The 19,174-nt window shown below is 36.5% G+C and overlaps 6 non-coding genes and 4 pseudogenes across 6 annotated transcripts; all 10 read right to left on the bottom strand.

Moving 5' to 3' along the window:
* Positions 1-4,766: 4,766 nt before the first annotated feature.
* LOC127937914 (5S ribosomal RNA) lies at positions 4,767-4,885 on the bottom strand. Its single transcript, XR_008148594.1, has one exon. It is a non-coding gene; the product is annotated as a 5S ribosomal RNA (ribosomal RNA).
* Positions 4,886-5,526: 641 nt separating this feature from the next.
* On the bottom strand, positions 5,527-5,645 carry LOC127937614 (5S ribosomal RNA). The gene has a single exon (XR_008148402.1). It is a non-coding gene; the product is annotated as a 5S ribosomal RNA (ribosomal RNA).
* A 3,018-nt stretch (positions 5,646-8,663) lies between these two features.
* LOC127937797 (5S ribosomal RNA) lies at positions 8,664-8,782 on the bottom strand. Its single transcript, XR_008148575.1, has one exon. It is a non-coding gene; the product is annotated as a 5S ribosomal RNA (ribosomal RNA).
* A 366-nt stretch (positions 8,783-9,148) lies between these two features.
* Positions 9,149-9,257, bottom strand: LOC127937578 (uncharacterized; annotated as a pseudogene).
* Positions 9,258-9,889: 632 nt separating this feature from the next.
* On the bottom strand, positions 9,890-10,008 carry LOC127937386 (uncharacterized; annotated as a pseudogene).
* Positions 10,009-11,055: 1,047 nt separating this feature from the next.
* Positions 11,056-11,174, bottom strand: LOC127937825 (uncharacterized; annotated as a pseudogene).
* Positions 11,175-11,574: 400 nt separating this feature from the next.
* On the bottom strand, positions 11,575-11,693 carry LOC127937823 (uncharacterized; annotated as a pseudogene).
* A 221-nt stretch (positions 11,694-11,914) lies between these two features.
* LOC127937638 (5S ribosomal RNA) lies at positions 11,915-12,033 on the bottom strand. Its single transcript, XR_008148424.1, has one exon. It is a non-coding gene; the product is annotated as a 5S ribosomal RNA (ribosomal RNA).
* A 366-nt stretch (positions 12,034-12,399) lies between these two features.
* LOC127936317 (5S ribosomal RNA) lies at positions 12,400-12,518 on the bottom strand. The gene has a single exon (XR_008148270.1). It is a non-coding gene; the product is annotated as a 5S ribosomal RNA (ribosomal RNA).
* A 752-nt stretch (positions 12,519-13,270) lies between these two features.
* LOC127935940 (5S ribosomal RNA) lies at positions 13,271-13,389 on the bottom strand. The gene has a single exon (XR_008148205.1). It is a non-coding gene; the product is annotated as a 5S ribosomal RNA (ribosomal RNA).
* Positions 13,390-19,174: the final 5,785 nt, after the last annotated feature.

The raw sequence follows: 19,174 nt of genomic DNA, 5'->3' as shown, positions 1-19,174 counted from the left end.
CTTTATGTTTCCAAGTAATGTATCATATGCAATCTTAGCCCTTCCATTTCCCCATAAAAACTTTAAAACCAATTCTTTCATTTTTTTGTAGTACAGATGAGGCAATGGGGTTACTCCCAACACATACCAGACTTTCGACAGCATCAATGAATTTATAATTAAAACTTTCCCCCTTAGCTTTAAATCTCTAATTTGCCAAAATCTCAGTCTTTTTCCAATTCCATTTAAAACACCTTCCCAATTCAAAGTGTCTGCCTTATTAGAATCAATACCAACCCACAACCCCAAAATCTTGATGTGCTGCATTTCCTCCTTGAATTGTATATGCTGCGGTATTTCCTCTACTCTGCCAATCCTCATACACACACTTTTCCCCACATTTACTTTGGCTCCCGACCCTTTACAATATCTTTCTAAAATCCCCATTGCCCTATCAATACTTTGGATGTCTTCTACCAACAAGGTTGTATCATCTGCATACTGATACACTGCTTCTCTTTGGAAATGGTTCTTTATTTGTATTCCTTTGATTTCTCTGTCTGCCTTAATAGCCAAACCAAGTGGCTCGGCTACCAGAGAGTAAAGTAAGGCAGACAGTGGGCATCCTTGCCTGATCGACCTTGTTGGTTGAAAACAATCCGTTAAAAAACCATTGCATTTTATGCATGTTAACACATCTGAGTAAAAAATCCAAATCCATTTTCTAAAATTTTCTCCAAAACCAAAAGCCTTAAGAACATCAAATAAAAACTCATGCTCTACCCTGTCAAATGCCTTTTCTAAATCCAGACTTATTAAAAATCCCCCCTTTCCCTTCTCCTTCATATAATAAATTGTGTCTCTTATACTTTTAACCACATCTACTATATCTCTTCCTTGCACCCCGTATGCCTGTGTTGTTTTTATTATTTTTGGTAAAACCTTTTTTAATCTGTTTGCTAATACTTTTGCTAATATTTTAAAATCTGTATTCAACATGGATATAGGTCTAAAATTTTTAAGATCTTTTGGATTACCGCTTTTTTTGTAAATCATTTTTACCATGCCGATCTTCATTTTTTCACTCAACACCCCCTTCTTGAAAATTTCTTCAAAAACTTCTTTTAAAATTGGCACTAACATTTCTCTAAAAGTTTTATAAAATTCATTAGTCAAACCATCCACACCAGGGCTCTTTCCAGGTTTTAACTGTTGAATTGCAATATCTATTTCTTCTTCCTTAATTTCTTCATCACACAAAATCCTGTCCTCACCTGTTAACTTAGATTTAATTTGTTTAATCAAAAACTCCTCATCATTTTTTCCTATACCTTGTCCCTTAAACATGTCCATGTAATATTGCTTTACTGTTTTCTAAATTTCTTTAGTTTCTGTTTCTATTTCCCCTTTTTTATTTAAGACTTCTTTCAATAGATCAGCCTTCTGCCTATTTTGTTCTAAATTAAAGAAAAATTTTGTGCATCTTTCTCCCTCTACTGCATATTTTGCTTTACTTCTTATAATTGCACCCTTACATTTTTCCTCTTCTAATATCTTTAATTTATCTTGTAGCATTATTATTTTTTCAATTTCCTCTTTTCCATTGCTTTCTGACACTTTACTTAACTCATTATTCAGGAGTTTGGTTAATTCGGTTTCCTTCTGTCTTTCTAATTTTCTGACATTTTTGCTGTATTCTATTGAAAATGTCTTTATTTCCCACTTAACACTATCCCACCATACTCTTTTCTCTTCCCTATACATTCTATTAATTTTGCTTTCTTCCACAATCCCTTTAATACTTTCCTGATATGCATTACTCTTTAAAATCTTTGCATTTAAAACCCACACTCCCCCTCCCCTTTTCACACTTGAAGAATCTAATGTTAAAAATAAGAGAGAATGATCACTAAGACCAACTCGTTTATAATAAACATTAGTAATATTCCCTTGCATTTCCTCTGTACATAAAATATAATCAATCCTACTTTGTTTCAGTTCTTTTAAAACAAATTGTCTTCTTGAAAATTGCCTACTCGTTCTATTTCTTTCTCTCCACACATCAATCAATTTAAAATCCCCCATCAGTTTGTTCAACTCCTCCCTTCCCTTATCAGTCTTAAAAACCATATTACTTGCTAAGTCTAATTCTGTAAAAACAGTATTAAAATCCCCCATTAAAATCACCCTTTCATTAATTCTTACATTTGCAGATATTGTTTTAAAAAATTCCACCTTTTGCTTTTCTTCATTTGGAGCATGTATGTTACATATTGTACATCTCTCATTTCCTTTTTCTATTTCAACAGCTAAACATTTCCCTGCTCCATCATTAAACACCACACTTTCTTTTTCACACACCTCTCTTCTTATTAAAATAGCAACCCCTTTCCCAGTTTTCTCTGTACCATTATTACAATGTATATTCCCATCCCATACATTTTCAAACCTTTTAACACAATAATTTTTCCAATTCGTTTCTTGTAATACAAATACATCCACCCCTCTACATAATTCCCTCATATTTTCAAATTTCTCCACATCCATTAAACCTCGTGCATTAAATGAAACAACTCTTAAAAACATAAAAACAATATAAAATAAATAATTAAAACATTTCATTTTTTTTTCAGTCATGCTCCATATCTCTCAGTACATCAAATCTGTTCTCACAACCCTCCTTGTCTTTTAATATTCCTTGCCTTAAAAATCTTTTCTTTGCAATGTCTATATTGGGTGTTACCTTTAAAGTTCTTCTTCTTTGTATTCCTTCTCGTTCTTTCCTACGTTTCTCTTCTCCTTTTCTCTCCATTCTCCTCTCCTGATAACCTTCCTCGTCGTTTTGTTGTTCCCCATGTTCCTCGCTCATATCCATAGTCTTTTGCACAGTCCATTGAGATGTTGTTATTTCTCCATCTAGTTCTTTCTTCTTTTCTCCTGTGTCCCCCTGATGTTCTTTCTCTCCATTGTCCTCTCTCAGTCCACAGTGTTTCTCTTCTCCTTTTCTCTCCATTCTCCCCTCCTGATAACCTTCCTCATTGTTTTTTTGTTCCTCCTGTTCTTTGCTTATTTCCATGGTCCTTTGCACCGTCCCTTGTGATATTGTTTTTTCTCCATCATTTTCTTTTTCCTCTCCTCCTGTGTCTGCTTGATGTTCTTCCTCTTCATTTTCCTCTCCCAGTCCACAATCTTCCATCTCCTTGTTTAAAACATTGTCCATCTCGGTTTCCCTCTGCTTTTGCCCACCCACATTAACAACCATATCTGTTTCTTGTTCACTACTATTTTCTCCCTCCCCCATCCAACATTCGCACCTCACCAACACTTTCCTACATTCCGGGCACTTCACTGCATTGCAGCTTCTTGCCAAGTGCCCCTGCTCTTTGCACTGGTAACAAATAAAGTCCGGGCAATCTTTAAATACATGTCCTGGATCCATACACAATCTACAGGTTTTCACCTGCCGATCGTGTATAATCTGAAAGTACTGTGTGCCCTCAGCAGTCTCAAACTTGCTGCTATATGGTAGAGATACAACTTCCTTTGGGAACCTGACCTTTACATATCTCGTACCATCTGCTATTTCAGTACCCGGATATGTTCTTCTCTTAATGTTGGTTGAGGGAGTTACACCCCATGCCTCCAATTTATCTAATATATCCTGGTCATCAACATTTGCAGGCAAATGCATAAAAGAAACAACATATTCTCTTACTTGTAGCTTTCTAATCTCACAAAATTGTTGCCTGATTCTTAGTCCATCCTCTAGCTTTTCACACTCCTCCTCATTTGATAATGTGATCTCGAATTCTTTGCCTTGTCTTGGTCTTATCGCCAAAATCTTTCCTCCTCCAATTTTTTCATTCACTTCTTTGATAATATCCTGCACCGATCCATCTCTCACCTCTGCCAGATCCACAATTACAGTTGCTTCCTTTGAATAAATAATCATTTTCTTTGCTTCGTTGTATCCAAGCCGTTGTCCTGTAGTGTTTTCCGTGTCAAAGTCCCTGCGTCTTTCTCCTGCCATTTCATTTCCATGTAATCAGTCCAATTTTGAAAAAATAACAAAACAAAACCTCCAAAAATAAAAATCCTCCCCAGACAGCCTAGGCTGCTGGGAAGTGTTTGAACTTAAAATCAAAACAAAACAGAAAAACAGAAAAAAAGCTAACTTTAAACAAAAAATGGGTTTACAAACAACAATGGTGAGCCTACTCTCACCCACTACTGCCACCTCACTTCCTGCTAGCACTCTAGCGTTGCCAGGTTGGTATGGCCGTAAGCGAAGACTGCTGCAAAGAGAATGCTATTTAAAGATCAGCCAATCTACTCGCCAGTACATTATATAAGTAGGAAAGAAAACCCAAAAGCTTAAAGCACCTAGTATTCCTAGGCGGTCTCTCATCCAAGTACTAACCAGACCGAAACCTGCTAAAATTTAGAGATCGGGCATTGACTCTATTTTTTGCCAAATTTATTATATACTAAGTGAAAAAATTCCAAAAGCTTTAAGCACCTGGTATTCCTAGGCGGTCTTTCAACCAAGTACTAACCAGACCTAAACCTGCTAAGATTCATAGATCGGGCATTGACTCTTTTTTTTTTTTTTTTGCAAGATTATTATATAATTCGTGAAAAATATCCAAAAATTTAAAGCACCTGGTATTCCCAGGCAGTCTCCCATCCATGTACTAACCTGGCCCAAACCTGCTTATATTCAGAGATCGGGCATTGACTCTATTTTTTGGCAAAATTATTATATACTAAGTGAAAAATTTCCAAAAAGCTTACAGTACCTGGTATTCCCAGGCGGTCTCCCATCCAAGTACTAACCAGGCCCAAACCTGCTTAACTTCCGAGATCAGACGAGATCGGGCATAGCCAGGCTGGTATGGCCGTAAGCGAAGACTGCTGCAAAGAGAAGGCTATTTAAAGATCAGCCAATCTACTCGCCAGTACATTATATAAGTAGGAAAGAAAACCCAAAAGCTTAAAGCACCTGGTATTCCTTGGCGGTCTCTCATCCAAGTACTAACTAGACCTAAACCTGCTAAAATTCAGAGATCGGGCATTGACTCTTTTTTTTTTTTTTTGCAAGATTATTATATAATTTGTGAAAAATATCCAAAAATTTAAAGCACCTGGTATTCCCAGGCAGTCTCCCATCCATGTACTAACCTGGCCCAAACCTGCTTATATTCAGAGATCGGGCATTGACTCTATTTTTGGCCAAATTTATTATATACTAAGTGAAAAAATGCCAAAAGCTTAAAGCACCTGGTATTCCTTGGCGGTCTCTCATTCAAGTACTAACCAGACCTTAACCTGCTAAGATTCAGAGATCAGGCATTGACTCTTTTTTTTTTTTTTTGCAAGATTATTATATAATTCGTGAAAAATATCCAAAAATTTAAAGCACCTGGTATTCCCAGGCAGTCTCCCATCCATGTACTAACCTGGCCCAAACCTGCTTATATTCAGAGATCGGGCATTGACTCTATTTTTTGGCAAAATTATTATATACTAAGTGAAAAATTTCCAAAAAGCTTACAGTACCTGGTATTCCCAGACGGTCTCCCATCCAAGTACTAACCAGGTCCAAACCTGCTTAGCTTCCGAGATCAGACGAGATCGGGCATAGCCAGGCTGGTATGGCCGTAAGCGAAGACTGCTGCAAAGAGAATGCTATTTAAAGATCAGCCAATCTACTCGCCAGTACATTATATAAGTAGGAAAGAAAACCCAAAAGCTTAAAGCACCTAGTATTCCTAGGAGGTCTCTCATCCAAGTACTAACCAGACCGAAACCTGCTAGAATTTAGAGATCGGGCATTGACTCTATTTTTTGCCAAATGTATTATATACTAAGTGAAAAAATTCCAAAAGCTTTAAGCACCTGGTATTCCTAAGCGGTCTTTCAACCAAGTACTAACCAGACCTAAACCTGCTAAGATTCATAGATCGGGCATTGACTCTTTTTTTTTTTTTGCAAGATTATTATATAATTCGTGAAAAATATCCAAAAATTTAAAGCACCTGGTATTCCCAAGCAGTCTCCCATCCATGTACTAACCTGGCCCAAACCTGCTTATATTCAGAGATTGGGCATTGACTCTATTTTTTGGCAAAATTATTATATACTAAGTGAAAAATTTCCAAAAAGCTTACAGTACCTGGTATTCCCAGACGGTCTCCCATCCAAGTACTAACCAGGTCCAAACCTGCTTAGCTTCCGAGATCAGACGAGATCGGGCATAGCTTTTTTTTTTTTTTTTTTTTTTTTTTTTATTATAAAATAATTTCAACATTTACAGTAAATACATAATATATTTCAACATTAAATTTTCAGCAACTTTCCATTTACACTTTTCAAAAATTAAATACAAGTTCGTTCAATTCTGTAACAGAAATAAATTTGCTTCCCTCAACAAAAAAGTTACAGAATTCCTCACACATTTAAGTTTTAATCATCTTATATGTTGCTTTATCAAAGTCTTGAAAAAACACCATACATTTTCTTTCCTTTTTTCAAAATATGCTACATTTCTCCTCAATCGTACAGCATACCTTGCAAAACTTAACATCATATTTAAGAGATGCACATTCCCTTTTACCTTCTTTTCCTGTACCATACCAAACAAAAACATCCTGCCCCACTCCTTATCCACACATTTTATTTCCTCCCAATTCTTCCTCACACATTGCTTTAATAATTCATGATAATCTTTTAAACTCTGACATTCTACATAAAAATGCATTAAGGACTCAACCTCGCTGTCACACACATCACATTCTCTCACAATACCTCTTCACTTCCCTCATTTTGCTGCTATCCCAATTTGTTTCCTGGAAACAATAAATGTCTGCTTTCACAGCTGTTAAGATACTTTCAAATTTTCACATGTTACAAGACCATTAGCATTTAGGGACACAATTTAAATCATAGCAGCAGTAAGTGTGAAAACAAAAGAAAAAAGATAACCCTCATTTCTTTTTCTTCATGTTTCCTTTCTCTCCCTTGTCATTTAGTGATCTTTTTTTCCTAACAAGCAGTTGCAGATTTTCACTTCTCCCTTCCTCATACAAATCATAATCATCATACTCATACTCATTATCATCATCATCATCATCATCATCAACATCAACATCAACATTTCCATCACACTTGAGAACAGTCTTAACAGAGGCCAATGATTGTGAAGTTGCATTGCCCATGGTTGCTTTACCCACAAACCTTTTCTTTACTTGATTTTCCATGCAACACTCGACCAGTCCTGTTCCAGCACTTTGAGTTATGTGATCCTTTAGCCCCGGATGCAATAGCTGACTTTCAAAGTCGTCCAAAGTATTCCCTAATGTGCCGCCTTGAACAGATCCATTCTCCTCCTCGTTTACCCCACTGGACAAATCTGCTCCCCCCATCACATCACCATAATGTACATCACTCAGTTCTTTGCACTCTCTAGCATAATGTCCTTGTTTATCACACTTGTGACAAGTAAACTCAGGGCAGTCCCTCAATACATGTCCAGGCTGGATACAAATACGACACACTTTTACTTGCCTGTTATGAATTACTCTAAAGTGCTCAGCACCCTCCAGTGTTTCAAACTTGGTTGAATATGGCAATGATTGAACAGTGTCAGTGAACTTAACTTTACAGAAGCGGGTCCCATCTGCAATATCTGTTCCTGGCCATCTCCTCCTCTTGATTGGGGATGTTGCATTGACACCCCATCCATTAAGTTTCTCCAAAATTTCCTCATCCGTGATGTACACAGGAAGATTCATGAATGAAACAACAAGCTCATCATTGCTCAGATCTCTAGCCATAATTTGACAGTTTTTTATTTTAAAACCATCAATAAGTCTTTCCTTTCCTTTACTGTGGTTCATTGTAATTTCATACTTTTTGTCCCCTTTGAAACGACATCCAATCACAGCACCACAGACTTCATTAACTCCTCTAAGTAATTCCATCTTTGTTATTTTCTCATCTCCAACAATTTCCACACTCACAGTTAAGTTCTTTTCAAACGCCTTGTCCTCCATCATGACTAGATTCCCGCTGTTCTTCTTAGATACCAGATCTGTTTGTAGTACTCCAATGTCTCCCACCATGTGCTCCATTCAATTAACAAACAAAACCTCCAGGAACAAAAAAGAATAAAACTCCTCCTACAAACAGCAGCTGCTGCAGGAGGGGTAGGGAAAACAACTTTAGAGCTTAATTAAACACTAATTTTTGCATGAATTTCAATTTAAACCTTGGGGAAAATAAATCAGATCAAAATTCTCTCATCCAAGTACTAACCAGACCGAAACCTGCTAAAATTTAGAGATCGGGCATTGACTCTATTTTTTGCCAAATTTATTATATACTAAGTGAAAAAATTCCAAAAGCTTTAAGCACCTGGTATTCCTAGGCGGTCTTTCAACCAAGTACTAACCAGACCTAAACCTGCTAAGATTCATAGATCGGGCATTGACTCTTTTTTTTTTTTTTTTTGCAAGATTATTATATAATTCGTGAAAAATATCCAAAAATTTAAAGCACCTGGTATTCCCAAGCAGTCTCCCATCCATGTACTAACCTGGCGCAAACCTGCTTATATTCAGAGATCGGGCATTGACTCTATTTTTTGGCAAAATTATTATATACTAAGTGAAAAATTTCCAAAAAGCTTACAGTACCTGGTATTCCCAGGCGGTCTCCCATCCAAGTACTAACCAGGCCCAAACCTGCTTAACTTCCGAGATCAGACGAGATCGGGCATAGCCAGGCTGGTATGGCCGTAAGCGAAGACTGCTGCAAAGAGAAGGCTATTTAAAGATCAGCCAATCTACTCGCCAGTACATTATATAAGTAGGAAAGAAAACCCAAAAGCTTAAAGCACCTGGTATTCCTTGGCGGTCTCTCATCCAAGTACTAACTAGACCTAAACCTGCTAAAATTCAGAGATTGGGCATTGACTCTTTTTTTTTTTTTTTGCAAGATTATTATATAATTCGTGAAAAATATCCAAAAATTTAAAGCACCTGGTATTCCCAGGCAGTCTCCCATCCATGTACTAACCTGGCCCAAACCTGCTTATATTCAGAGATCTATATTCATTGACTGTATTTTTTGGCAAAATTATTATATACTAAGTGAAAAATTTCCAAAAAGCTTACAGCACCTGGTATTCCCAGGCGGTCTCCCATCCAAGTACTAACGAGGGCCAAACCTGCTTAGCTTCCGAGATCGGGCATAGCCAGGCTGGAATGGCCGTAAGCGAAGACTGCTGCAAAGAGAAGGCTATTTAAAGATCAGCCAATCTACTCGCCAGTACATTATATGAGTAGGAAAGAAAACCCAAAAGCTTAAAGCACCTAGTATTCCTAGGTGGTCTCTCATCCAAGTACTAACCAGACCTAAACCTGCTAAGATTCAGAGATCGGGCATTGATTTTTTTTTTTTTTTTGCAAGATTATTATATAATTCGTGAAAAATATCCAAAAATTTAAAGCACCTGGTATTCCCAGGCAGTCTCCCATCCAAGTACTAACCTGGCCCAAACCTGCTTATATTCAGAGATCGGGCATTGACTCTATTTTTTGCCAAATTTATTATATACTAAGTAAAAAAATTCCAAAAGCTTTAAGCACCTGGTATTCCTTGGCGGTCTTTCAACCAAGTACTAACCAGACCTAAACCTGCTAAGATTCAGAGATCGGGCATTGACTCTTTTTTTTGCAAGATTATTATATAATTCGTGAAAAATATCCCAAAATTTAAAGCACCTGGTATTCCCAGGCAGTCTTCCATCCATGTACTAACCTGACCCAAACCTGCTTATATTCAGAGATCGGGCATTGACTGTATTTTTTGGCAAAATTATTATATACTAAGTGAAAAATTTCCAAAAAGCTTACAGCACCTGGTATTCCAAAGCTATCTCCCATCCAAAAACTAACCAGGCCCAAACCTGCTTAGCTTCCGAGATCAGACAAGATCGGGCATAGCCAGACTGGTATGGCCGTAAGCGAAGACTGCTGCAAAGAGAAGGCTATTTAAAGATCAGCCAATCTACTCGCCAGTACATTATATAAGTAGGAAAGAAAACCCCAAAGCTTAAAGCACCTAGTGTTCATAGGTGGTCTCTCATCCGAGTACTAACCAGACCTAAACCTGTTAAAATTTAGAGATCGGGCATTGACTCTATTTTTTGCCAAATTTATTATATACTAAGTAAAAAAATTCCAAAAGCTTTAAGCACCTGGTATTCCTTGGCGGTCTTTCAACCAAGTACTAACCAGACCTAAACCTGCTAAGATTCAGAGATCGGGCATTGACTCTTTTTTTTGTTTTTTTTTTTTTTTGTTTGCAAGATTATTATATAATTCGTGAAAAATATCCAAAAATTTAAAGCACCTGGTATTCCCAGGCAGTCTCCCATCCATGTGCTAACCTGGTCCAAACCTGCTTATATTCAGAGATCGGGCATTGACTCTATTTTTTGCCAAATTTATTATATAGTAAGTGAAAAAATTCCAAAAGCTTTAAGCATCTGGTATTCCTAGGTGGTCTTTCAACCAAGTACTAACCAGACCTAAACTTGCTAAGATTCAGAGATCGGGCATTGACTATTTTTGTAAGATTATTATATAATTCGTGAAAAATATCCAAAAATGTAAAGCACCTGGTATTCCAAGGCAGTCTCCCATCCATGTACTAACCTTGCCCAAACCTGCTTATATTGACTCTATTTTTTGCCAAAATTATTATATACTAAGTGAAAAAATTCCAAAAGCTTTAAGCACCTAGTTTTCCTAGGCGGTCTTTCAACCAAGTACTAACCAGACCTAAACCTGCTAAGATTCAGAGATCGGGCATTGACTCTTTTTTTTTTTTTTTTGCAAGATTATTAAATAATTCGTGAAAAATGTCCAAAAATTTAAAGCACCTGGTATTCCCAGGCAGTCTCCCATCCATGTACTAACCTGGCCCAAACCTGCTTATATTCAGAGATCTATATTCATTGACTCTATTTTTTGGCAAAATTATTATATACTAAGTGAAAAATGTCCAAAAAGCTTACAGTACCTGGTATTCCCAGGCGGTCTCTCATCCAAGTACTAAGCAGGTCCAAACCTGCTTAGCTTCCGAGATCAGACGAGATCGAGCATAGCCAGGCTGGTATGGCTGTAAGCAAAGACTGCTGCAAAGAGAAGGCTATTTAAAGATCAGCCAATCTACTCACCAGTACATTATATAAGTAGGAAAGAAAACCAAAAGGCTGTCTCCCATCCAAGTACTAACCAGGCCCAAACCTGCTTAGCTTCCAAGATCAGACAAGAACGGGCATAGGCAGGCTGGTATGGCCGTAAGCAAATACTGCTACAAAGAGAAGGCTATTTAAAGATCAGCCAATCTACTCGCCAGTACATTATATATGTAGGAAAGAAAACCCAAAAGCTTAAAGCACCTTGTATTCCTAGGCGGTCTCTCATCCAAGTACTAACCAGACCTAAACCTGCTAAAATTTAGAGATCGGGCATTGACTCTATTTCTTGCCAAATTTATTATATACTAAGTGAAAAATGTCCAAAAAGCTTACAGTACCTGGTATTCCCAGGCAGTCTCCCATCCAAGTACTAACCAGGTCCAAACCTGCTTAGCTTCCGAGATCAGACAAGATCAGGCATAGCCAGGCTGGTATGGCCATAAGCGAAGACTGCTGCAAAGAGAATGCTATTTAAAGATCAGCCAATCTACTCGCCAGTACATTATATATGTAGGAAAGAAAACCCAAAAGCTTAAAGCACCTTGTATTCCTAGGCAGTCTCCCATCCATGTACTAACTTGGCCCAAACCTGCTTATATTCAGAGATCGGGCATTGACTCTATTTTTTGCAAAATTTATTATATACTAAGTGAAAAATGTCCAAAAAGCTTACAGTACCTGGTATTCGCAGGCGGTCTCCCATCCAAGTACTAACCAGGCCCAAACCTGCTTAACTTCCAAGATCAGACGAGATCGGGCATAGCCAGGCTGGTATGGCCGTAAGCGAAGACTGCTGCAAAGAGAAGGCTATTTAAAGATCAGCCAATCTACTCGCCAGTACATTATATAAGTAGGAAAGAAAACCCAAAAGCTTAAAGCACCTGGTATTCCTTGGCAGTCTCTCGTCCAAGTACTAACTAGACCTAAACCTGCTAAGATTCAGAGATCGGGCATTGACTCTTTTTTTTTTTTTTTGCAAGATTATTATATAATTCGTGAAAAATATCCCAAAATTTAAAGCACCTGGTATTCCCAGGCAGTCTCCCATCCATGTACTTACCTGGCCCAAACCTGCTTATATTCAGAGATCTATATTCATTGACTCTATTTTTTGGCAAAATTATTATATAATAAGTGAAAAATTTCCAAAAAGCTTACAGCACCTGGTATTCCAAGGCGGTCTCCCATCCAAATACTAACCAGGGCCAAACCTGCTTAGCTTCCGAGATCAGACGAGATCAGGCATAGCCAGGCTGGTATGGCCGTAAGCGAAGACTGCTGCAAAGAGAAGGCTATTTAAAGATCAGCCAATCTACTCACCAGTACATTATATAAGTAGGAAAGAAAACCAAAAGGCGGTCTCCCATCCATGTACTAACCTGGCCCAAACCTGCTTATATTCAGAGATCGGGCATTGACTCTATTTTTTGCCAAATTAATTATATACTAAGTGAAAAAATTTCAAAAGCTTTAAGCACCTGGTACTCCTAGGCGGTCTTTCAATCAAGTATTAACCAGACCTAAACCTGCTAAGATTCAGAGATCGGGCATTGACTCTTTTTTTTTTTTGCAAGATTATTATATAATTCGTGAAAAATATCCAAAAATTTAAAGCACTTGGTATTCCCAGGCAGTCTCCCATCCATGTACTAACCTGGTCCAAACCTGCTTATATTCAGAGATCGGGCATTGACTCTATTTTTTGCCAAATTTATTATATACTAAGTGAAAAAATTCTAAAAGCTTTAAGCACCTGGTATTCCTTGGCGATCTCTCATTCAAGTACTAACCAGACCTTAACCTGCTAAGATTCAGAGATCGGGCATTGACTCTTTTTTTTTTTTTTTTTTGTAAGATTATTATATAATTTTTGAAAAATATCCAAAAATTTAAAGCACCTGGTATTCCCAGGCAGTCTCCCATCCATGTACTAACCTGGCCCAAACCTGCTTATATTCAGAGATCGGGCATTGACTCTATTTTTTGGCAAAATTATTATATACTAAGTGAAAAAATTCCAAAAGCTTACAGTACCTGGTATTCCCAGGCGGTCTCCCATCCAAGTACTAACCAGGTCCAAACCTGCTTAGCTTCCGAGATCAGACGAGATCGGGCATAGCCAGGCTGGTAAGACCTTAAGCGAAGACTGCTGCAAAGAGAATGCTATTTAAAGATCAGCCAATCTACTCGCCAGTACATTATATAAGTAGGAAAGAAAACCCAAAAGCTTAAAGCACCTAGTATTCCTAGGCGGTCTCTCATCCAAGTACTAACCAGACCGAAACCTGCTAAAATTTAGAGATCGGGCATTGACTCTATTTTTTGCCAAATTTATTATATACTAAGTGAAAAAATTCCAAAAGCTTAAAAGCACCTGGTATTCCTTGGCGGTCTCTCATCCAAGTACTAACTAGACCTAAACCTGCTAATTCACTATATTCAATATACTATATTCAGAGATCGGGCATTGACTCTATTTTTTGCCAAATTTATTATATACTAAGTGAAAAATGTCCAAAAAGCTTACAGTACCTGGTATTCCCAGGCGGTCTCCCATCCAAGTACTAACCAGGCCCAAACCTGCTTAACTTCCAAGCCCAGACGAGATCGGGCATAGCCTTTTTTTTTTTTTTTCTTTTTTTTTTTTTTTTTTTTTTTTATTAAGTTCACAAAATAATACATTATGTTTCTCCTAAATACAGAGATTCACATTCCAATTAAAAACAACAACAAAACAAAAAAACTAAAATAAAAAAATAAAAATACATTCATACTTATAAATATTTTTCTTCTACATTATCCCATTTGTTGCATTTGTTATTTTACACTTTTTTTCCAACAGATACATTTATGTCATGTTTCAAAATAATATTCTGTACCTGAGAAGAAAACATTTTCATAAACATCTCTGCTTTTCCCTCCAGTCTCCAATATTTGCACAATGTAAACATATAATCTTCCACCATATGCTTATACAATGTCCACACATCTACACGAACAGACCTGTTCTTAACTATATTTCTTCTTTTCCATATAGCATTTTTTGCCAAAATAATTAACAAATTGATCATGATTTTATTCTTACACTTTTCCTCCTTTCCAAACATAAATGTTTTTTGCCAATCTTGATCTTCTTTTCTTTCCCCTAGGTCATTCACTATTTCTTTTAAAACCTTAAAAAAAGATCCTAATTCCTCACACAGTAAAAACAAATGCAACAAACCCTCATCTTGTTTTTTACAAACCTTACATAATGCACTTTGTTCTTTTTTTATAATGCACAACCTCATTTCCGACCATATTACATTATGCCTTATAAAATAATCAAGACACTCCAAATTTGTGCTCACCAGTACTCCCCTCATATTTTTCCATATTTCTTCCTCTTTCAAGCCATTGAAGTTTCTTAACCACATATCATTTGAATTTGGTTTTTTAAAAATCTCTTCCCTTAAAACATGATAAAACATTTTCACATTCCCTAAACTAAACCCTATTCTTTTATTTTGATTAACAAAATACACGTCAGTCTTTCCTTCCTCTTTTTCTTCCTTCTGTATTTCATTTATCCACGCTTTTGGTATTGCACTTTTCTTTTCTTTATATTGCTTCTTTACATTGTTTATGTCATACTCTTCTTTGGCTTCTTCCAACTCATCAATAATTACTTGCACTGGTAAAAAACCCTCTCTTATCTCATACATAATATCCCTTAGTCTTGCAATCCCAACCTCCCACCATTTTTTAAAAAATATTTCTTTCCCACTTTTCACAATATGCTTATTAAAAAACAATGGTTGGTTTAAAATCTCTTTCCTTCCTCCAGGTATAAAATCAACCTTTGAGAGAAAAAAAACCCAAGCTTTTAAAACTTCTTTATAAAAATCTGGTATTCTTTCAAACATCCATGCTTTCATTTTCATCCATAAAACACTGTCCCCTAGTTTCACATTACCACATTTGTCCAAATAGTATTTCATTGTATCTTTCCATTCTCCTTTTTCTTGATCATCTCTATACTTTTTCACAACTTTAATTCTCATACTTTTCTTTTTTTAATTCTACATCAGATAATCCCATTCCTCCTTTATCAGCCGTTCCTATCAGAGTGTTATAAGCAACTCTTGGGGGTTTCTTCTCCCAAATAAAATCTAAAACACATCTTTTTATTCTTACTTCCACCCATCTTGGCATTGCGCTCACCATTAAAATATACCACATTTTGGATAACATTAAAGCATTAACCACTAAAATTTTCCCTTTCAAACTTAAAAATCTTCCCCTCCAAAAAATTAATCTCCTTTCCATTTCCCCCAACAACTTTTCAAACATTCTTTCTCTTGCCCCTTTCTCATCTTTTCCTAAAGTCACACCCAAAATTTTTGTTTCCTTCACCTCCTCAAAATTGAAAACTCCTCCTAAATTTGGTACCTTTCCAAACTTCATGTACACAGTTTTTTCTCCATTAACTCTTGCACCTGTACCTTTACCATACCTCTCTACATTTCTTATGACTTCCTTCATACTTTCTAAGTCTTTTAAAATCAGTGTCGTGTCGTCTGCATATTGGAATATCTTTTTTCTCTTCTTTACCTTCTTCTATTTTAATACCTTGAATGCTTTTATTTTTCTTAATCATTAAACCTAAAGGTTCTGCTACCAAAGTATATAGCTGTGCAGAGAGTGGACATCCTTGCCTTATTGATCTTGTTATTCTAAAAGGTTCTGTTAAGAAACCATTACACGTCACTCTCGTCATTACGTTATTATATAAAATTTTTATCCATTCCTTAAAATTCTTTCCAAAACCAAAACGTTCTAAAATTGCAAATAAAAAATCATGTTCTACCCTATCAAAAGCCTTTTCAAAATCTAAATTAACAACATATCCATCCTTCTGTGTTTCATTTAAATAGCTTATTATGTCTCTTACACCACTCGTTATATCAGCAATATCTCTCCCTCTTACACCATATGCCTGATTAGTCACTATAATTTTGGGTAAAATATTTTTCATTCTATTTGCAAGAATTTTAGATAGTATTTTTAAATCTGTGTTTAACATTGTTATTGGTCTAAAATTACTCAAATCATTTTTACTTCCTTTCCTTTTATAAATTAATTTCATCAACCCTATACTCATCCTCTGATCCAATTCTCTTTTATCAAAAATCTCCTTATATACTTCCTTTAAAATCCCACTTATCTTCTCTTTAAAAACTTTATAAAATTAATTTACTATCCCATCTGTCCCCGGGCTTTTGTTTCCTTTTAAACTATTGATAGCTTGTACAATTTCCTCTTCACTAATTTCTTTATCACATTCCTTTTTATCTTCTCTACTTACTTTAGCTGTAACACTCTCTAATAACTGAATTTTGGCTTTTTCGTCAATTCCTTTTGTTTCAAAAAGCCCCTCATAATAGTCTTTCACCTCTGTTAAAATTCCACTTATGTCTTTGACTATTTCTCCTTTTTTATTTTTTAATTCTTTTATTAACTTTGCTTTGCCTCTACTTTTTTCCAAATTAAAGAAAAATTTTGTACATTTTTCTCCTGCAATTGTATTTTTTGCCTTACTCCTTATAATAGCTCCTTTACACTTTTCTTCCTCAATTTTCCGTAACTCTTCCTCCAAAAGTATTATCTGTTTTATATTTACTTCACTTTTATTTGTCTCTTTTCTGAGTTTTTTCCTTATTTCCAGCTCCTTTGCTTTTTTAACTTTCTGTACCAATTTGCTATGGTTTATAGAATATTTTCTTATTTCATATTTTACATTTTGCCACCATAATCGTTTATCTTCAAAGTACATTCCGTCCTCTTTTTCTTTGTCTAATATTTCCTCAATTCCTATTCTATAACTTTCACTTGTCAAAATTTCTGAATTTAGTATCCACACTCCAGGCCCTTTTTTTTCTTTACTAAAGTCAATATTCCATAAAAGCATTTTGTGATCACTCAAACTGGTATCCTTATAACAAATGTCCCCCAGAAAAAATTCCATATCCCTTTCACTTAAAATAAAATCGATTCTTGTCTGACACATAAAATTCCCAACCAGTTGTCTTCTGGAAAATTCTCTTTTCCTTTCATGGTTTTCCCTCCAAACATCTATCAAATTTCTTTCCTCCATCATTTCTTTTAACTCTTTCCTTCCCATATCTGTTCTAAAAACCATCCCATCTGCCATGTCCATCTTACTAAAAACAGTATTAAAATCCCCAACTAAAATAACGTTTTTATATGTCTTTATTAAAATCCTTAATCCCTCAAAAAAAATTTTTTTTTCTCCCTCTTGGGTGGGTGCATGCAAATTAATTACCACAAATTCATGATCATCTTTCTTAATATTAATCCCAACACATTTGCCTTTTTTGTCATTATAGACTTCATATGAATTAATTTCAACATTTTCCTTTATTAAAATGGCTACCCCCCTTCCTATCCTTCCATCACCATTATTATAAAACATTTGCATTTCCATCTCTTTTTCACATCCTCAATCATTTCGTTTTTCCAGTTTGTTTCTTGTAAAATTATCACATCCTGCTTTTTGCATAGTTCTTTTACCATCTCAAATTTCTTTACACTCATTAAACCTCTTGCATTTAAACTCACAAAGTTTAAAACCATACCAATAAAAAATAAGCATTTAAAACCATTCATCTTCAGTCTCTCTCACAATCTTGTTCTTGTATCAATCCCAACTTCTTTTTATCTATTTAAATCATCTTTTTCTTTCTAGCAACATTAAGATTTGGCTTTACCTTCATTGATTTTCTTCTTATCATTTTTCCAACCTTTTCTCTTTCTTTCCTTGCCTCCTGTTGTTCCATATCCAGTTCCTCCACCTCGTCGCTCTCCTCTTCATCATTTACTTCCTTGTCATTTGCACCATTCTGTTCGGTTTCTCCATCTTCTCCCTCCTCTGTATCGTCCTCCATTCTGTTTACTTCTCCATCCTGGTGACTTTGGTCCTTCAACTTCTGATTTTCCATATATTCTATTTGCTTTTGTTGTTTGTTTTCCATTGGTTCAAAAGTCTCTGTGGTTTCTGCAATCTCATCTTGCACCTGCCTGTCCATACTTTGTTGCTCCTCTGATTGCTTCTCGTTACCTTCCATCCAGCATTCACATATATTAAGAGGTTTGCCACAGTCTGGACATTCAATTGCTGTACAGTCTCTTGAGAAATGTCCTTGATCATTGCATTTAAAACATCTGAACTCAGGACAGTCTTTGATGATGTGATGGATATTGAAGAGAGAGGACTCAAATGCGAGGGCAAAATGACAGTCTTTAATCCAACAAAGGAAAGCCACAGTAAAATCCAACTAAGGAGTACAAAGATGAAAACTAAGGAAGACCCGAAGGCTGGATTAAACTAACACAGGAAACCTCCGTGGCTGGAACGACCAGAAGGCTGGCGAGGTGGAGGCTTTGACTGGGCTCAGGGGAGAGCCGGGGATCGGAGCTCGCAGTGCGGGGCGGTCGCGGCGTAGAACAGCAGGTAAGGTTCTGTGGGGTATAATGGGTGAGCACAGAGATGTACAGGTAACGATAGTAGACAACTAACTTCACCCCGACTAGACAGGACAGGATAGGACAAGACCAACTGCTAACAAGGACGTCAAAGGCAACGGCTTCATTCGGAAGTAACAATCTGACAATGAGACACGGGAACGAGAGGGTAGAAGTAGCCCAAATAACGAGGCAAGATGAGAACCAGGTGGAGGGGGAATTATCTTAATGAGAAGTGAAGACAGCTGTGACACAGAAGCGAAGAGCGAGGGAGACAGGAGGGGATAAACCAGCAGGGGGAGACAGAGAGAGAAGAAGAGAGAGATAGAGACAGGATCATGACAAGACCATGACAATACCCTCTCCTCAAAGAGCGCCTCCAGGCGCTCCAGCGGGGAAATG

Source organism: Carassius gibelio, chromosome A19, assembly GCF_023724105.1.
Source record: "Carassius gibelio isolate Cgi1373 ecotype wild population from Czech Republic chromosome A19, carGib1.2-hapl.c, whole genome shotgun sequence".
Classification (NCBI taxonomy): domain Eukaryota; kingdom Metazoa; phylum Chordata; class Actinopteri; order Cypriniformes; family Cyprinidae; genus Carassius; species Carassius gibelio.
This window is presented reverse-complemented; position numbering and strand designations above follow the sequence as displayed.